General features: G+C 40.0%; 1 long non-coding RNA gene across 2 annotated transcripts in view; it reads right to left on the bottom strand.

Moving 5' to 3' along the window:
* Positions 1-18,792, bottom strand: part of LOC144297373 (uncharacterized) — an 81,485-nt gene extending 62,693 nt beyond the window's left edge. For both annotated transcript variants that reach the window (XR_013364408.1, XR_013364407.1), the window contains exon 1: positions 18,528-18,792. This is a non-coding gene — a long non-coding RNA (uncharacterized LOC144297373). The remainder of the gene's footprint in view (positions 1-18,527) is intronic.
* Between the last annotated feature and the right edge of the window lie 460 nt (positions 18,793-19,252).

Genomic DNA, 19,252 nt, shown 5'->3' with positions numbered 1-19,252 from the left:
ATGTCAGTGTGCGATGGGATCAACTCTGGCCACTGGGATATAGGAAAAGTAAAGTACTTACAGTCCTCACTTTAGAAAATCCAGAGAAATCCTCTCTCTCTCTCTCTCTCTCTCTCAATTTCCTTGTTGACTTATCAAATGATACAGAGGGTCTAGCTGAAGACTCTGAGGCCCTGGCTCTGAGGCAGCAAGAATGAAGACTTCTGGATCCCTAAGTCACCACTTGGAGGGGAGTCACCAGAGAGAACCACTCACCAAGGTGCATTTTTGTTCAACTTTGTGTGAGAAATGCATTTTTATTCTGTTAATCTACTGTGATTTTGAGATTGTTTGTTATAGGAACTGATGTTAATTGCCTTGACTAACACATGGCGTTGAAGTTTTCTCCACTAAATATGCATTATTTCAAAATTAGAAAAACAAGTTCTTAAGAAAGAATAACTATCCATCCCTCTCTTTCTACCTGACATCCTCTACTCTAAGGCATTCAAGAAGATCTGTATCTCCAAATACCTGTGTGTGGAGGGATAATCACCTTCTAGCCCTCTCGTGTCTCATTCAAAGACACAGTACCTGGAAGTATTTTGGCAAACCTGCTATTCCTTTGTATCTGTGCAGTTACAGCTTTTTTGAAGACTTAAGCTGTTTTACCAGAAACCTGGGGAGCAGAGCAGCAAAGCCACTGGCAGCTGATTCAAGGAAATCAGACGCAGCCACGAGTCCTGCTGTTTGGCCTGGTGCCCAGCATATGGTTTTGGACAAGAAGTATTTTCTATGGATGGTTCTCACTCTGCAATTCCACTTACGCCCAATGAGTTGCTTGATGTGAACATGAAAGTGGTAGCAGGGAAACAACTGGGGCCTAGTTAAAGGTGATGCCAGCATGCAGGTGGACTTCTACTTGTGCTGAACTAGTCCATCCACTACTTTTCCCTTTCCAGGAAGAGTAGACAGGCTCTTAACCATTGGTAATGCACATACCTGAGGTTGGGACACATGTCCGTTAGCATCAGAATGAGGGCAGAAGGTCAAGTACTATTACTTAGAAGCCCTGACCTGGGCACTAGGAACATAGCCAGAGCATGGAACAGAGATAAGTGGGGAAACTTACTGCCTACCAGACACAGTCCTGGGTACTTGTGATGCATACTGGCTTCATTCTCCTTGCCAGTCCTGAAAGGGAGGCATTATCATACTCATGTTACAGATGAGCATAGCAAGGCCTAAAAGTTTACATACCTTGCTACAATCAACACACAGTAGCACTAAAATTTGGCTCTGGAACTAAGAGTGGTTCTTCTTCTATCTTCCCCACCCCCTTAATAAGAATGATTAAAGTATTCAGCTTAAAGTCATAGGAGACATTTCAATTTTTGGTTTCAGATTTTTATGACCATTAAAATATCTTCCTCTCATCCCACTTGCTCCTTTTTTTTTTTTTTTAATTTTAGGAATTCATTTGAATGCCATCTTACTTTTGCCTTTTGCTTCATTTATTTTATTTTCTCCACATCCACATTGGACTAGGACTAATTGAGTTACCTTGGGGACTGAGTACAAGTACTCTGGCTGCCCCATTTGTGCTCTGTAGACTGTACACTCTAGACTCTGACTTCTGAGATGAAATTGTCACTTGAGCACTCCCATCTCCCTTACTGCCAGCACTTTGCCTTCACTCTTCTGCCTTCAAAGTGTACAGGTTTAAGTGCTCTTCAGGTGGTTTCTTCTCCCTCTCCTCTTCCTCCAAATCCCCCTCCCTTTTTCATATGTGTACACACACACACACACACACACACACACACACGCGTTTAAGTTTCCATTTAAGACAATCATGATAAACTCCTCCTAGGAAGGCTTTATTTTAAGGTTAAGTGCTCACCTGGCAGTCTATTTCTCTGTAACTGTACCCATGGTAGCTCTTTTAGAAATTGTGCTGATGTTCATGATTGAGAGACTTAGAAGATGCTGGGGTGTTTTAGGACATGTCCTTTTATGAGGCCTCGATTAGGTAAGTTTTTATATGAAGTGAATTTTCACTGAATATTTAATATACCCCCCCCCAAAATATTAAATATCCTAGTCAAATGAAAAGAGGAAAACAAGTCTATAGTGCAGACACCATTTGAATCTTGACAGGGATAAAAAAGTGTCTGTGTGTCAGAGCACTGAGTTCCTTGGAAGGCCGCACTGGCTAACTCTTCTTGGGTACAGGATAGTCCATTGCCCTTGTCCTCCATCTCAGAAAGTTAATGAGGATGGTCTTCCTTCAGAGGCCTATAGCACTTGAATAGCTCTTTTCTTATTGGTACTAGTCACTCAAGGATTTCCTTAGGGAGTGAGAAAGCATGTTCCCTATTGGGAAGCTACCATCAGAATTGAGACTCTCTTCATCTCTTGAACCTGCTTCCCTTCCCCTTCACTGTCTTAGTTCTCAGCAGGCATCCAATGCAATGGCAAAGCTGGATCCATGCTTCTCCAGGATTTCTGGTCCTCTGATCCTGGTCCTCATGATCCCAGAGAAGAAAAAAGCTCCTTGCTCTTTCTCAAAGTCTGTATCTCAAAACATGGAGAAGGCTCTGGTTAGCCCTATTTGGGTTATATGCCTATTTCTGAGCAATTGCCTCAGGCATAAAGGCTAACATGCTGCAAGAGGCCAGGCCTGGGTCACAGAAGCACCCCTTTGACAGGACCTAGGAAGGATAGATTGGTGTCAGAGTAGCCATAGTCAAACCACTTGCAATGGATTCTCACAAGAAAGAAAGTTTCTGTAGCAGAAGAGGGATAAAAGAGGCCTGGGAAGGCAAAAAGAACACTCCTGGGTACATTACGTGCATGTTAAACATGGGGTAAACATTGTGGTTTCTCAAGGATGTTGATGTTCCAGCAAATCTTTGACATGTGGGAGTGCCATTTGAGTTACAAAACTGCAGTAAATACTTATTATTTTTATTAACCTACTCTTTCAGATGCTGTAGGTCTTAATCTCCTGTTCTTTTTTCCCTCCTCTAAGTAAAAATTCCACAGATGTTTGCATTCAGGCTTAAATTTCATTCATTCTGATGTTTTCTATAATGCCGCTTGGGAATTAGACTATCCCTCTTATGTGCTTTGCTGTGATTTGGCAAAATCGAGGAATGAATTTCTTGCTTTTGTCCTTCTTTCCATGGGAGAATTGAAAGCAGTAGCCTTCTTGCAATAAAATTACTTTTTATCCTTTCTCTTTTATTTTTATAAAGGATTTAAAAGAATGTCAATTTGGGCCAAGAATCCAGGGACAGCTCTACCCTCTGGTCTTACTGTTTTCTGTCCCTCTCTGATATTCCCACATCTAGTTGTCTTTTGGTACCATTTTCAACTCTCTCTTCCTGCTCCTTTTCTTCCTGGCTTCAGAGAACACTAAGGCCTAGGTCTAAGGCAAGCACAGTCTAGGCTCCATTCACCAGCTCATCCCCCCATTGCCATGTCCCTTATTACCCTCCCTGTAGTCAACCCAGACCCCCAAGAGAATAGTTCTCACATGGAATGGACCTGGGCAGATATACCCTAGAATATATTGTATGTATGGAGGCGTATACTTTTGTTGAAAACAGAGATTGAACTATAAAATGCTGGGAGACTCCATCTAGCCCAAGACACTAGTGATGCCATGGAGATGCCACAGACTACCAAAAAGTATATACCCGGGATGCCTGATCTCCCATTTGACTAGTCCTTGTGAACACTTAATTTTAGCTAAATTAACACCTAAGTTTGCCTTCATTTATAACCAGGAATTCTAGACCAAGTCTTGCTTAATAACTATCAGTTTAGAATACTAAATGTCGTACAAATTACCTCACTTAATCCTCTTAAGCACCTAATGGGTTAGGTATCACTATCTTCATTTTATCAGAATGTAGACTGAGGCTTAAAAGAAGATAGATCACTTTATCATGTTCATATATCCAGCAAGTTGCAAAACCAAGTTTATGCCACCAAAATAAATTGTCTTATGGCTATAAGGCAAATCATATACATAGGAAATCTGTAGGGTGGGCCAGCACCTGGATGTCCCTTTACTTCATCTTCTTAAAGTCAAGTAGTTATAGGAGTGTCTAGGTGGCTCAGTCAGCTAAGTGTCTCCCTTACTCTCAGGTCATGATCCCAGAGTCCTGGGATCAAGTCCAGCATTGGGATCCCTGCTCAGCGGGGAGTCTGCTTCTCCGTCTCCCTCTGCCCCTCCCCACATTGTGCTCTCTCTTGTGCTCTCTCTCAAAGAAATAAATAAAAATCCATTTAAAAATTAAGAAAAATAAAGTCAAGCAATTGTAAATGTTAATGACATGTATAAAACATCTTCATGGCATCTTCTAGTGTTGACTAAACTGAGAGTCATAGCTTAGCCAAGTTGACAGACAAAATCATGTACTTCCTCTGATCACACTCTGCTTTGGAGGGGATGTGTCTCAGTTGGCACAACTGAAAAACGGAGGTAGATTATTTAGCCTGCACTAGATTTGGCGTGAAAAAATAAACTTTAAGTGTATTTAATCCCTGAAATGTTGAAGTTTGTTATTATGCCAAAGCTTATCCTGTATTGACCAACTTAAATGTTCTTGGTTGTAAGTAACAAAATACTCTATTTTCAAAAACAAACAAACAAAAAAACCTGACCATCATCAATAATGACTTCAAGGATCTAGATATTTTTCTATTTCTGGCAAATAGTAGGAATGTCAACTGTAGAAACTGATTATCAATTTAGTCTCACCAAACCCTGATTCTTTGTGGGCACAAGATAGCACCATATGTACCGGGAAATATTCCATGCAGATTGATTTAGACTAATCATTTTCAAACTTGAATACATGTGACAATTACCCACAGATACTTGAAAATATGACCACTGTCCAAGCCATAGCCCACAGCAATTAAATCAGAATCTCTAAGGTAGGGATTTCCATCCCCTTGGGGATGAGCCCCGAGAATTAACTCTAACTAGGTCCAAATCCCTTGCAAAAAAGTAAGTTGGAAACTTAAACCAACAAATGAGAATCTGAGAACCCGACCTTCTAGACCACTGATACCTCTGTTCACTTCCACCAGGAAAATTCATCAAGTCACAGTTAGAAGATACCCATTTCAGTAAGAAAACACTTGTCAGGAAGCAACCACAGAACATTTAAATTACCCATTTAATTGATAAATATTTCCCAGACACTGACAAGATACCGTTCGTGGAAAATATATACTTATCTCTGTAGGCACCTTAATAAATTGCCAGTTCAAATCAGTAACGTAGAAAAGGAAATTTTCTAAAAATAATAAATAACCTTGGTCTTAAAAAAAAAAAAAAGGAATCTCTAAGGTATGGGAAACAGCAATCACCAAGCTTTCCAGGTGAGTCTGATGAGCACCAAGTAGGGAAAACCACCGACCTAGCCAGACCAATCAGAATCTCTAGAATCCTGGAAGGAAGGAGAAAGCAAAAGTAAGAAAGAACCCATTATTTAGGGGACAGAGTATCTCTACTGTAAGTTTGACAATTAAATTGCAAATACTCCTGGCTCAGAAAACTTAGTGACTTAAATATTTGTGATCATAGAAGAAACTTTGAAGAGATTAGGTTTTGACAGGGAGGAGGGAATCTCAATAAGGGAGGAGATTTGGAGTAAAAAGATGGGTAGGGATACCACAGAGATTTTACTATCTCATTGTTAATTCACGGTCCCAAATCTCATCTCTCATAGGTTGATTTTAGGCATGTGGGCTTTCGAGAGTATTTGACAATGCTCTCAATGTGCCTGATGGTCTCCAATTCTGTGTGAAGAATATTTTGATACAGATGTTAAGGAGGTAGATAAGGAAACCCTATTTTAATTTTCTTCTTTTCCTCTATCAAGTTAGGGCTTGGGTGTGACTCTTCAGCCCCTAATCCAACAAGCCATCCCACAGTCCCCACAGTCCCTTTCTTCATTGCTTGCTTAAGTCAGTGAGGATAATTTTCAAGTACATATGTGAGCAAGAAGTAGATATGATAATAAATGAGGAAAATGAAGTCTTACCTAAGAAGAACTTCAATTTTGAGTTAAAAGTCAAGTTCATTTATTTATTTATTTTTTAATAAAAACACACACAATGCACATAAGCCCCCTTTTTTCCTTGCTAATCAATTAATTGCCTCCTGGTCACTCTCTCTTTCCTACCCTGTTCATGAAAAACTGCTGCCTTTGAACTGCTCAAGGAGATGGTGCACTGTTTTGTATGCTCTTGTGACTTCCCAAACTATGTTCAAATGCTGCTAAACTGGCGGTATTAAACGCTTGGAAATTTTAGATTAATCTTTGGCCATAGTCTATATGCTCCTGCATGTTTCTCTGGTTTGTCTCCTGATTTATTCTAGGCCTATGTCTCAGATAATATCTTTTCAAAGCCCAAAGTCAAGGTAGACTCCTCTTGCTCATGTACCATCATTGGTCTGTTTTTCTAAAGAGATTTTATCTTCTTGAAAGCAATTACAGTGTCATTCGTTATATATCTCCAACTCTGATTAAGTGTTTGGCAAATAATTCATACTGAAAACACTGTTTTCTTGAATGAATGAATGAATGAATGAATGAACGAATGAGTATCACTGAGTTGATCAACCAGTCACCAACCTGTATAAAACTCAGTATGGGCAGAAAATCTGATGAGTGCTCCATAATATTGAAAAAGTAATCTTTCATCTTCAAAAATCAAATATTTCCCAATCGAAGAATCAAGGCTCTCTTTTATTATAAGGACATCAATTTTTACACAAGGCATTATGGGAAGGAAATCTTATAATCAAATGTGCTAATGTAAAGCAAGTCCTTATTTTTGCTTCTGAACAATCCTGTAGTTTTGGAGGTTGCATTCCTAACCAAATATTGGGCTCTAGATCAGAGCTTATGATTGACCACATGTCTTATAAGACATCTGTAATAATAACAAATGAGTAAATTCGTTGGAAACAGCAAATGTATGTTTTCAATTGTACAAATATGCTACAGAGATTCACATTTGAATAAAGTGCATGGTCATTTTATTTACTTTATTAGAACTTAGAAAACTTGTTTGAAGATGATTGGAAATGGCCCAGCAAAAAACATTTAAAATGTTGTCACTGATGCCTTATAAAATTTGGCATAAAATTTCCCCATATAATTTTGCCTGAAATAGGCGGATACATTCAAAATTATTCCACTGATTGTATAGCTGCTTCAAGATTTGTAAAATGTTTTTAGCATGTGAATTTGCTACTGCTGAAGTTGCTGGTAGTGATGATGATGGCGGTGATGAAAAATACATTTTTTTTTCTCACTGAAAAATAACTTTCAAAACTAAGGACTATCCAGTTCACTCCCTGTCACTCTCTCCTACTTTCCTTATTCACATGAAACCTATGCCTTTGAACTGCTAAAGGGGACCATGTGTGCTCTGGGTCTGCTGTTATAACTTTCCATGGCATTGAAATGCCTTAAAAACAATTACAGGGCCATTCACAGAGATCCTCTAAGAGGAGCTTCCAAAAACACCCGGTTTGGAAACCACCAGGATCCATGCTGGCTGCTGTCTGTTTCACCTTCCTTAGGTAAGGGCATGAAGAAACTCTGAATTGGTAAACCAGAACATTCTTAGTGTGGAGGGAAATGATTGAAAGTAAAGGAAAGAGAAGGTGGCCCTAACCAAAATTCAAGTGCCTGGATGTTCAAGACACATAAGTGATAATGCTCCCTCTTCCTCAACCCAATCTGTCCCTTGTACACAGAAAGTACTTAGCATTGATCTAATAACTACTAAGTTCTTGGATTAACCTACTTCTTAGTTCTATTAAAAACAAAATATGATTGAATAAATTTTTAAAATTTAGATCTTATTGACTTTATCTTATTGACTTTATTCGGTAATTCATGAATGGGACAGCATCCAATCTAGCACATCTCTGAGGAGCTCTACAAAACAAAAGACTTTCATAGGCACAAGGGAGAAGGAAAAAGGACTTTACACAGGTGGAGAAACAGGTTGGTTACAGCAAAGCTACCTCCTCTTAGGGAATGAGAAGGGTCTATCAGGCAGATTGCCTGTCCAGGGCTGACTAGGTGATTGATTCCTGATTGACTGACTGGTTTAAGATGCCATTTCTGGGAAAGCTGAAACTATCACTAAGTCTTGGTTGATGACATGGGGCATAACACAAGAGGCTTCATTTTGGATCTTTTATCTTGTTTCTTATAGCAGTCAGGAAAAATTGTGAAAATCTTTTAAATTGACTTTTAAATATAGATCCATATTTCTGGGTGTCTTGACTAGCTCTCCATCCAGATTATCTTTGCCTCTCATTCTCTTTGAGCTATTTGACAATTCTTTAAATTGTATGAAACTGACATTAATCCAAAGGATTCTTTCCATAGTACAAATTTGTTGTGTTTGTTAGAGTGTAATTGACTGTTGCACCGTGGATAGGCCAGGTTTTGTATCTATTTGTAAACTAATCTCAGCCTTCCTTTACTTCATGTAAACATATGTTTCTTTTAATTCTTTTTTGACCTGGTGTGATATCTTACTGGCTCCCTTACTGATTAATGAGTTAGATAAAAATTTTGATGATATTTCATTTTATGCTTGTATGAAAATCATGATTATACTCTCTTTTAAAAATTATCTTATAACAACTTGGTAATTGACTCATGTTCTAAAATAGTTTCTTTCCATCAAAAGGCATAAGTGAGGACTCTGATAGATCAACAAAATAATATTAGATTTATTTGGTCCTAACCTTATTCCCTAAAACTCCAGTGTATAATTTTAAGTGCATTTATAGTCACATTACCTAACAATAGCTAACTTCTACATAATGCTTTGCAGCTTGCAAAATGTTTTCAGCTATTTGATTTGTATACCAGTACCTTATATAATAAGTTGAACAAGAATTACTATGACTCTCATTTTGTAGATAGGAACTAAGGGGGTTCAGTATTTTGTCCGACATGAGTAGAAACTCAGATCTTCTAAGAGAAATTCCTTGTCCTTTCCTTTATACTAACAACCACATCACACACCACTATACCCAATTCTAAACTTCAAAGTGCCTCTTGAAAAATCAAAGTCAATTCAATTAAGTTTGAGACAATTTTAGAGTTAAAGATATTTTATTTGTATATGCCAATAATTTACAAATTGATATTTAGCTGTGGTTTGTAGGTTAACTCTCTTTTAATCACATTACTTAATTGATCTATAAAATTGTTGCCAGGGTAATTTATAATCATATTCATTTTCTGGAGGAAGAAAATAAGCTAACATTTATTAAATGCTTGCAATGTAGCAGGTCTTTTTAACCTACTTTTTTTTTCATTTAATCTTCAAGATAATTTTATGAGGTAAATTCCATGTCTTCATTTTACTGTTGGTGATGAAATATAATATAAATCATTGGTACCATTTATTGACCATTCATATATTATCGATATATTCATCACAACAATTCTATCAGATCAGTTGCATAAATAAAAATTAAATCATAGGAGCATTAATAGATATTCCCAAAGTCATATAATTAGGATTTGAACTTAGGTTCAAAGCTCATGTTCTTAACAACTGCTTAGTGGTTCAGAGTAGCCTAGACCATTGTTATCTTGCATCATCGTCAGTGCAACAGTGTCCATTCTGCATGGAGCTTTGTACTCAGGATTGTGAAGAATAAAAGGGGCCTCTGGTCCTGGGTGTCTTACTGTCTGCTAGTGACACAGGATCAAGGAAACAGATGGGATTTGAGTTGAAAGAAAAAGGAACAAGGAAATTCTTGACAATGGCTAAAAGTGCAAGAGAAATTTCTTTTCCAGGGATCTGGAGGGCCGGAGATATGAAGTCCTTAAAGTGATCTTCCTGTTTACTCCAAGCCCTCAACTTTTCTCAGTCTTCAGTCCAGGGTAAATCCACCATTTTGAAGAAAAGAAAAGGGGTTTCTCCTCTTTTGTCTATGTAATTGGTTCCAAAATTAACTCTTGTCAAAAACAAAACAAAACAAACAAACAAACAAAAACCAAAATTAACTCTTGTCAAAGCTTTGAGAAAGTAAGGACAATAGTAAATGCAAAACAACCCAAAGGGTTTTTAAGGCACATTAGGTGCTGAGTCAAGTACAAGGTTCAGTGCTTCGGGTTACTGGTCAGACAGAGAGGCGACAGAGAGAACATGGAGCTCTCTTGCCTTCTCCAGTTCTGGTATTCTTGTCTAAGAGAATGACCCTCTAATTGGAATGAACTGGCCAGGGGGAAATTGAAGCTGCCCTAGATGAAGAGGTGTCAGAACTTCTAGATGCTCTTTATGTGGCTCACCTTACTGGTCTAAGGGGATTCTGGTGCAGGAGACCTGTGGGTGTGCTTGCTGAGCAGCTCTGGTAGTTGGTGGAGAACCAGAGACAACAGGAGATGTGGTGGACACCAACCTTCAGGTAAACATGACACGACTGTCAAAAGTGAAAGAATGTGGAGACTTGGGAGCCAGGGCAGATTCCAAAAGGGATTGTTAGAAGATGGTGTGTACATTTTGGAAGAGGAGTGATCTGATCACTTAGGAACCATCTGGAGATCACTAAGGACAAATCATAAAACATGTCCAGTGAGGAACGTTCTTAGCTGGCAAGTCAGACAAATGCAATATAGATGGAGGGTCTGGATTTCCGTAAAGCATTTGTCAAAGTTAGAGCTCTTGGGATGTCTGGGTGGCTCAGCAGTTGAGCATCTGCCTTCGTTCAGGGCGTGATCCTGGGATCCTGGGATCGAGTCCTGCATTGGGCTTCCTACAAGGAGCCTGCTTCTCCCTCTGCCTGTGTCTCTGCCTCTCTCTCTCTCTCTGTGTGTCTCTCATGAATAAATAAATTAAATCTTTAAAAAACACAGAGCTCTTGCCCATGTAGATGTTGCAGGACATATTAGAGCTTCTTACAGAAGATTAAAGTTTGCTGTCTGATAAGGTCTGGAAGTCTGTGGTTCTCTGTGTGTACACTGAATGAAGATTCCCAGATTAGATGTTTCTAGAAAACACTGATATATAATGTACTGTACAACATACAGAAACCATACTGTATGATGGATGAATACAGAGAACATCACAGCTGAAATACATTTTGAGTACTGACTTCTTCTACCCATGTATCCACCTTTTCTTTTGCATGAATCAAATGTATAAACCTTTGTATGAATCCCTCTATCCTTCTTCTGCCCAATCATGAAAAGGCTTTCTTTTGCAGTGAGTTTTCCAATTGTTGAGGAAGGATGAAAAGCTTCCCTTTCCCATCATCATCCAGGCTTCTCTTTCCAGAAAGGTATGGGGTAAGGTCAGATGACTTTTATCCTTTTGACCCTTGTCCCTTGTTTGGCACTGGAATGTCTTCTGCTGTCCAGACTTTCTTCACTGGCTACACACAACATATTCTTACAGCAGGCTGAGAAGATTATTTTCCCCTCCATTGGCAGACTCTATTAGGTTTCTTATGTTTATAAATATGGGTCTTCAAGCTTTATGGGAGAAATAATTTTCATTTTTTGTTTTTCTGTGGAATTGAGCAAATCTCCACCTCCTGTCTAAAGGTTACATAAACAAGAAGGACTGGAGGATGTTTTTTCTTCCTCAAAAACAAGGAAAAAATGAAGCATTCTCCTCTTCCAAGAATGGCCAGTGTATATGCTAGAGTTCTAATAAAAAACCACAAAGGAATTGTTTCCTACTAGAGTATGTGCTTGTGATCAGGAGGGGACGCAGAACAGTGCATACTCGGTAAGTCGTTTGAAACTCTATAATATGGACAGAAACAGACACACACACACACACACCATGAGAGAAATAGTGAAATAAACATATGTCCAAGGCATACAGAGACCTCAACAAATGAATTAGAAGCATACACATTAGAGACGCACACATTGAGAGAGCTAGAGAGAAATGAAGGCACTGGGAGAAACAAGGGGAAGAGGTGTGTGGGACGTGGAGAACCCCATTCCTTGAATGACTTCCATTCTTCACGTGCTGCCTTGGGCTTCTTACAGAGGATCATAATGCAGTTTTGATAAATACGGGATCTGAATCTTGCCTCCAACACTTGCAAATTGTGCAACAATGGACCAGCTACTTAGCTTCTCCGAGGTTCAGTTTCTTTATCTCTAAAATACCTACAATTACAGGGCTGTTATAAGAACTAAATGAGATCAAGTGTTTGCTCATTGCCTGGTTCAGAGTTAGTACTCGAGAGCTCATGAGTAATGTTATTATTAACATTCATAACAAGGACATGGAGTAGGTATTATGATTCTTAATACTGATAAGGAAATTGAACCTCAGAGAAGTCATAGAGCTTGCCCCAGCTGTAGAATTATTGCATGGCTAGGCCAGATTTGGGCTCGAATCTACCTGGCTCAAAAGCCTGTAGTCCTTTCCCCACACCACAGCTAAAACTTACCTACCTCATTTATTTTTATTTTTTTAAAGGGTTTTTTTTAAATTTATTTATTTATAGAGACACAGCTAGAGAGAGACACAGAGACACAGCTAGAGAGAGAGGCAGAGACACAGGCAGAGGGAGAAGCAGGCACCATGCAGGGAGCCTGATGTGGGACTTGATCCCGGGTCTCCAGGATCACACCCTTGGCTGCAGGCAGCGCTAAACCACTGCGCCACCGGGGCTGCCCACCTACCTCATTTAAAATGTTGCATTTATGTGTGTGTACATGCATCTGTGCCTGTGTTTTTGCAGTGGGGACACGGTAATATGACCCTTTCTCTAAACTTTAAAAACTGCTCCAAGAGTCCAGATCTTGTTATGCAAATTACCTTGGATTCCATGTGGAATTCTTAGCTTTCTTTCTTTCTTTCTTTCTTTCTTTCTTTCTTTCTTTCTTTCTTTCTTTCTTTTTTAACATTTCTTTTATTTATTCACAAGAGACATAGAAAGAGAGGCAGAGACATAGGTAGAGGGAGAAGCAGGCCCCCTGCGGGGAGTCTGATATGGGACTCGATCCCAGAACCCTGGGATCACGACCTGAGCCAAATGCAGATGCTCAACAACTGAGCCACCCAGGCACCCCCTTGCAGATGCTCAACAACTGAGCCACCCAGGCACCCCCTTGATTTCTTTCTTTTTTTTTTTAATTTGTATTTATTTATGATAGTCACAGAGAGAGAGAGAGAGAGAGAGGCAGAGACACAGGCAGAGGGAGAAGCAGGCTCCATGCACCGGGAGCCCGATGTGGGATTCGATCCCGGGTCTCTAGGATCGCGCCCTGGGCCAAAGGCAGGCGCCAAACCGCTGTGCCACCCAGGGATCCCGCCCTTGATTTATTTCTTAAACTCTTCTTCCTATGTATCAATGATGAAGATTTTTTATTTCACAGCTCTGTGAAGTGAGCTTCCAGAAACTTCTTAGAAATATATTTGACCTTTTAGATACTGCTGCCACAATCTTGTTTGTCTGTAATCAAGGGTATGAAGGTATGTCCTCTGAGCTTCTCTTAATTGGGGTGCAATTAAGAAAAGCATTCTCCAAACTCACGTTTTCAAGGCTGTTCTGCTCCCAGACGCCCTCAACAGGAAGGGTTAATTCCATTTATGAGATTACAGTCAGTCCTCTTGGTTAGAAGTCATTCCCTAGATATCTCCCAAATGCTGGGTCAGTCTCTCTCTTTTTCTAATTGCTTCTAATGAAACCAAACCATTCTTCTCAGGAACTTCTATTAGGCTTCTCTGCCTATGACCGTGTCTATCTGCTAACCTTGAAGCTACCCAAGAGCAGAACTTCTGCCTTTGTATCACCAGGACCTGCTACAATGTTTGTGACAGGCAGTCACTAAATGTTTGTTCACTAAATACATGAATCCCATCTGGAGGCTCCCCATAGAAGCCAATCTGTTCTTCGACCACAATTTTCATCCTTTCCTATTGCATTTTGAGTATTTTATATTGTATTTGAGTAGCTGATATCTATGCCCTATCTCAAGAGTAGGTCCTATGCTTGCCCCCTTTTGTGCCAGAAATCCTGCCTTAAGGCCAGAAGAGTGCCATACATATTTTATGGTTCCCTTCTTTAGTAAGCTTTACTCCTACACTCTCTCCTTAACTCAGCCAGAATTGTGAGAACACCTGGCTCAGATCCAGCAGATTCAACCACTTCATGGCAGCTTTTCCTTTTATGGACTCATTCCGAGGACGCAATTGCCCGGGACCTTGCAGACGTGCCACCTGAACCTTAAATGCAGTGCATGGGCATTGGGATCTGACCTACCAGCAAGCAAAATCTTCAGAAGGTTTTTTCCAACTGCTAAGTCAAAAATGAGCTGCCCCTCCCCCCATACACACTTAAAATCTGCGTTCTCACAGCGTTTCTATATCTGGTGTGTGCCAGATGAATCTACCCTGGATTATACATTTCCACATGAGCATTGGTGAGCCTGTGTTGTTTGTGTGTGTCCTTTCCCCACAGTGCAAGGTTCTGGGCCCCTTCTTTTTCGTGGCGACCACAGAGAATCTGTGTTTGAAGGCCTGATATGTTATCATGTGTCAGTCTCTTTGCTTAATCACCCCAAAACATGGCTGTTTGGCATTTTTCTGACATTCTTCATTCGTGAAAGGAATGAGAGTGGTTTGACCTTGGGAACAGTGCCCTATGAATGAAGCTCTCTAAAAATGCCAGAGCTTTTCTCTCACTTGCTCAGGCCAGTAGAGAGAGGGTGTCCTTGTTGTAGATGGATGTTTCTAGCATCCACTGACCTGTACCAAAAGCAAAGAAGAAGAGAGAAGCAGAACGGCCCTCTGATAGTGAGCTCCTGAAAGGTGGGCTCTGGTCTCAATAGCCGAAAAGTCATATAAGCAGCCACTGCCATGGAGTGTAAACCTCAGGGTGACAGCCCCTTCTTTACAACAGATTCCATAAAGTTGTGAAAGGTGGAGATAGAAGAATTCAGAGGAAGAGATAGAAGAGGCCAAGAGAAAGTGTTATAAACAGGTACATTTCCTGAAGTGTGGCTTCCTGGGATGGAGGTCTAGATCCATTGGGAGTGTTGCTGGCTCTCATTCATAATTGCTTTCTGAGCTTTCAAATTGTTTTATGGTCTCTTTGAAATATCACCTTCCATTTGATCTAGGAGCAGCCAATATATCAGAACATGTTTGTGATGTACAGAGGCATAAATACATACTCGCTGCCAAAGTCCCTAAATTTTGCTGGAACATTAAGTGGCATATTCAGTGGGTGGTGCAGTCGAGTGTGACACATGCTGGTGGTTGTTACTATACCAGGTATGTACAAAGATACACAGAGTAAAGTGCTGTGGAAATAATGTTTATTTAATGTGGACCTCATATCTATGGATTTCTATAGGTGAGGCAGCTGGGGCACAGATTAGTGAGGCCACTTGACCACAGGCCCGTCTCCCCATCCTCCCTCCCTTCCTCTTTCACCAAAAAGCTCTCTGAAACAATCCCAGGCCACCTGTGAGTCTAGGTGTGTGCAAAAACATAAAGAGATGCACATACAAACTTTCTCTTTCTTATTCTTACAGATGGTCTTTCAGTGAAAATTATTTTAGAGCATAACATAATATTAACCCAAATGAAGGCCTGTCCCACTTGAGTGGCTTTTATAACAGCATAACATTTGGTATCAACGGATTTGTACATTTAAATAAACAAAAAGGATAATAATAGCAGTAAGGGTAGAATCTCTGTTCTAAACCAGCTAGGCTACGGCACAATGATCTCACTTAACCCTGTGGCAACAGCTCTAGGAAGAGGTATTATTTTATTGTATCTTGTGAATGAAGAAACCTAAGCCCAGCATGGTCAAGTAACAGGCTTTTGGGTTACCCAACTGACAAGTGTGGACTCTAGATTCACACACTGATTTTCCTTGATTCCAGAAACCCGGCTCTTCACCTCTGTCCTAGATCCCTTGCCTGGGTTCCAGTTCCACAAAACCTAGTTCTGCTTAATTAAGTTTATGCATGCATTTCCTTCCCAGGTTCCCAAATAGAAGTGCCTGGATGCATTCCTAGGGTCTTAAGTCTCATGCCAGCACTCCTTCCAGGCATGTGTCAAAATACCACTTCCCTTGTACCCTCCCTTTGGCACACCTCTGCCAGCTTTTAGGCCCTTCCCGCTCCTGGCTGCCTCCCCTGCTCACTCTGTGCTGCCTGCTGTGGCAGCTTTCCCCTCCTGAGTCAGGCCTCTTTAGAGAACATTTTAGTCTTTTTGTTTGTTTGTTTGCTTGCTTGCTTACTTGGCTTGCTCATTTTTTTCTCATTTGAAAAAAGCAGACCACTGAAGACTGCATGCCTCTCACTTCCCCACTGGGCTCTTGAGTGGCTATATTTGCTCCTCAATCAACTGGTTTATATTTGTAGCTTATTTCTTTTTCCCCATCCTTCCTACCTTTTAAACAAATGTTATTAGGTCTCTAAAATTTTATATAACTTCTACTCTTGAAGTTTAGGTCAAGCTTCTTTCTTAATGTCGTAAGAACACTTCAAGTATATCTTGAACTTTACAAAAATAGAATTTTTTTTTCTGTTCAATTAAACATTTCAACATAAAATATTTCAAAGCTTAGAAAGGTTTAGACAATAGCATAAACACTTGGATTCTCACCACCCAGCTTTATAAAATCTTAACATTTAGCCTTTTTTTCCAGATTTTTTTTTTTTAGAGAAAGAAAAGCAGCTCCCGATTCTGAAACTTGATAGTGAAAAGGAAACAAGGGAATGTAGTTCTTGTGTAACCTATACTTCAGGATAGCTAAGTACCCCTTGCAGATGAAGAAAGATCCGTTTCTTTACAGACTAATTCCAACTAATAGAGTGAAAAAATGATTGAATTAGGAAAGCACCATTTTGCGACATCAGATGAAATCATCCATCCAGGCAATGAGCACCAGTGGATAAACTACCCAGTGAAAATGGATGGGAAACTTTGCCACAGAATGTTTGCATTGCCTCTGTCTGTGTCGTTTCCATCAGTTTTCCATCACTAAAACATGGGGTATTTCCAGATATGGTGCAGTGGAAAAATTCAGCATAATCTAGGAAGTTCCCTTACCAAAAAAAAGTTGATCCTGAATTTAGAAAATGTCCAGTTTTAGAGATGAGTACTGAATTAAGGCATTTGATTTAAAACAGTCAAAACCGGGGTGCCTGGGTAGTGCAGTTGGTTGAGTGTCCAATTCTTCGTTTCAGCTTAGGTCATGATCTCAGGATCCTGGGATCAACCCTCATCCAGTTGATGCACAGCAGAGAGTCTGCTTAAGAGTCTCCCTCTTCTGGCACTGGGGTGGCTCAGTTGGTTAAGCGTCTGCCTTCAGCTCAGGTCATGATCCTGGGGTCCTGGGATGGGGTCCTGGGATGGAGCCCTGTGTCTGGCTCCCTGCTCAGCTGGGTGTCTGCTTCTCCCTCTCCCTTGGCCCCTCCCCAACTCTTGTGCTTGCTCTCTCTCTCTCTCTCTCTCTCTAATGGATAAATAAAAAAATCTTAAAAAAAAAAGATTCTCCCTCTCCTGCTCCCTCTGCCCCTCCTCTCCACTCTCTCTTTCTAAACAAATGAACAACAAAAATTAAATTTAAAAAATTAAAAATAAAACAAAAACAGTAAAAACAACTAAACATCACATATAAACTTGAGGTCCTTGAGTGAACTCCTCCCTAATCTTGTTCTTCTCCTTACCTCATAAAAAGCATCTGAATTTGATGTTTACTATTTCCACCATATCTGTTTTTATTTCTTCATGTGTATGCACCCATAAGTGAAAAATAGTATTAAGTATTTATAACTTTGAACCTTCCACAAGTGGTATTCTATAGCATGCATTTTTCCATAACTTCTTTTTTTTAATATATAACATTACCATTTGGAAGTGTATTCATCCCAAATATATAGACATCGCCATCTATTTCATTGCTTTATTATTGTCCATTATAAGAATATGGACTTCTTTTTTTTTATTTTATTTATTTATGATAGGCACACAGTGAGAGAGAGAGAGAGGCAGAGACACAGGCAGATGGAGAAGCAGGCTCCATGCACCGGGAGCCTGATGTGGGATTCGATCCTGGGTCTCCAGGATCGCGCCCTGGGCCAAAGGCAGGCGCTAAACCGCTGTGCCACCCAGGGATCCCAGAATATGGACTTCTTTATGGACTCAAGAGTTTCTCAATTTCATCGTGCACATTTGCTAGAATCCTCCTGGAAGCAGATTTGAGGAGCTTAAAGGTATTTACATTTTTACGTTTGCCGAAATCAAGAGATTATCCTCCAACGGTGCTGAAATAATTTATATGCCCAACACCATTTATAAAAATGTATGAACTTCCACATGTTTGCCAACACTTGTGATTATCAGGTGTGAATAGAATTAACTGTGAATCATAGCTATTTGGAGATTTTCTCACACAGAGACTTGAACTTTTAAGTGCAAGTCTCTGAATGAAAGCATGTTGAAATTGGAGGAACAACACAAATTCACGAAACAAATACAAAAAAGCCTACCTGTATCCCAACTTTCAGCTGTATCACGGCTTCAACATATCGTAGTCCTGGCACCTCTCTAGTTGCTCAGTCTATACAGTAAAGCCCTGAAATCAGGCAGCAGCCAGGGTTTAAACAAACTAAGAGGAAAAAGCACTGGTCATCTATGATGGAAGGCTAGAGATGATGCAGAGAAGGATGGAGGAACTCGCACTGGGGGATGCAGGGAGCCCACGCCCCTGCTTAGGAATCCTCTGATGCGCTCTCATCCCAGTCACAGAGCATGGTTGAGAGAGAGGCTGGGGCCAGAACAACTGCAGATGTGATGATCTAATCACTGGCATTATTAACAATCAAACCTAAGCTGCTCCATGTTTGGTAAAGTGGGCAGAGCCTCATGTTGTGGGATAACAAGGAAGCAATAAAAAGCAAACAGCTTAGAGTAACTATTTTGAAAAAAAAGATTATGAAATGTTTTTGATGTACAAGCAGGGTAAAGAATAATACAAATATCCACAATTGAAGTTAATAAACAAAACATCCACACAGTTGAAGCCACCCATGATGCTCTTACATTGAATTCAGAGTTTATAATTCCCATACAGGTTACTCTGCCTTTACTCATAGGAATATGCCCCTAAGGCATGTAGAACATGTTGTTTATTTTTTTTTTAATTTTATTTATTTATGATAGTCACACAGAGAGAGAGAGAGAGAGAGGCGGAGACATAGGCAGAGGGAGAAGC

The sequence above is a fragment of the Canis aureus genome, chromosome 25 (genome assembly GCF_053574225.1).
Source record: "Canis aureus isolate CA01 chromosome 25, VMU_Caureus_v.1.0, whole genome shotgun sequence".
Taxonomy (NCBI): Eukaryota; Metazoa; Chordata; class Mammalia; order Carnivora; family Canidae; genus Canis; species Canis aureus.
Note: the sequence above shows the minus strand (reverse complement) of the source record. Positions and strands in the feature narration are given on the sequence as shown.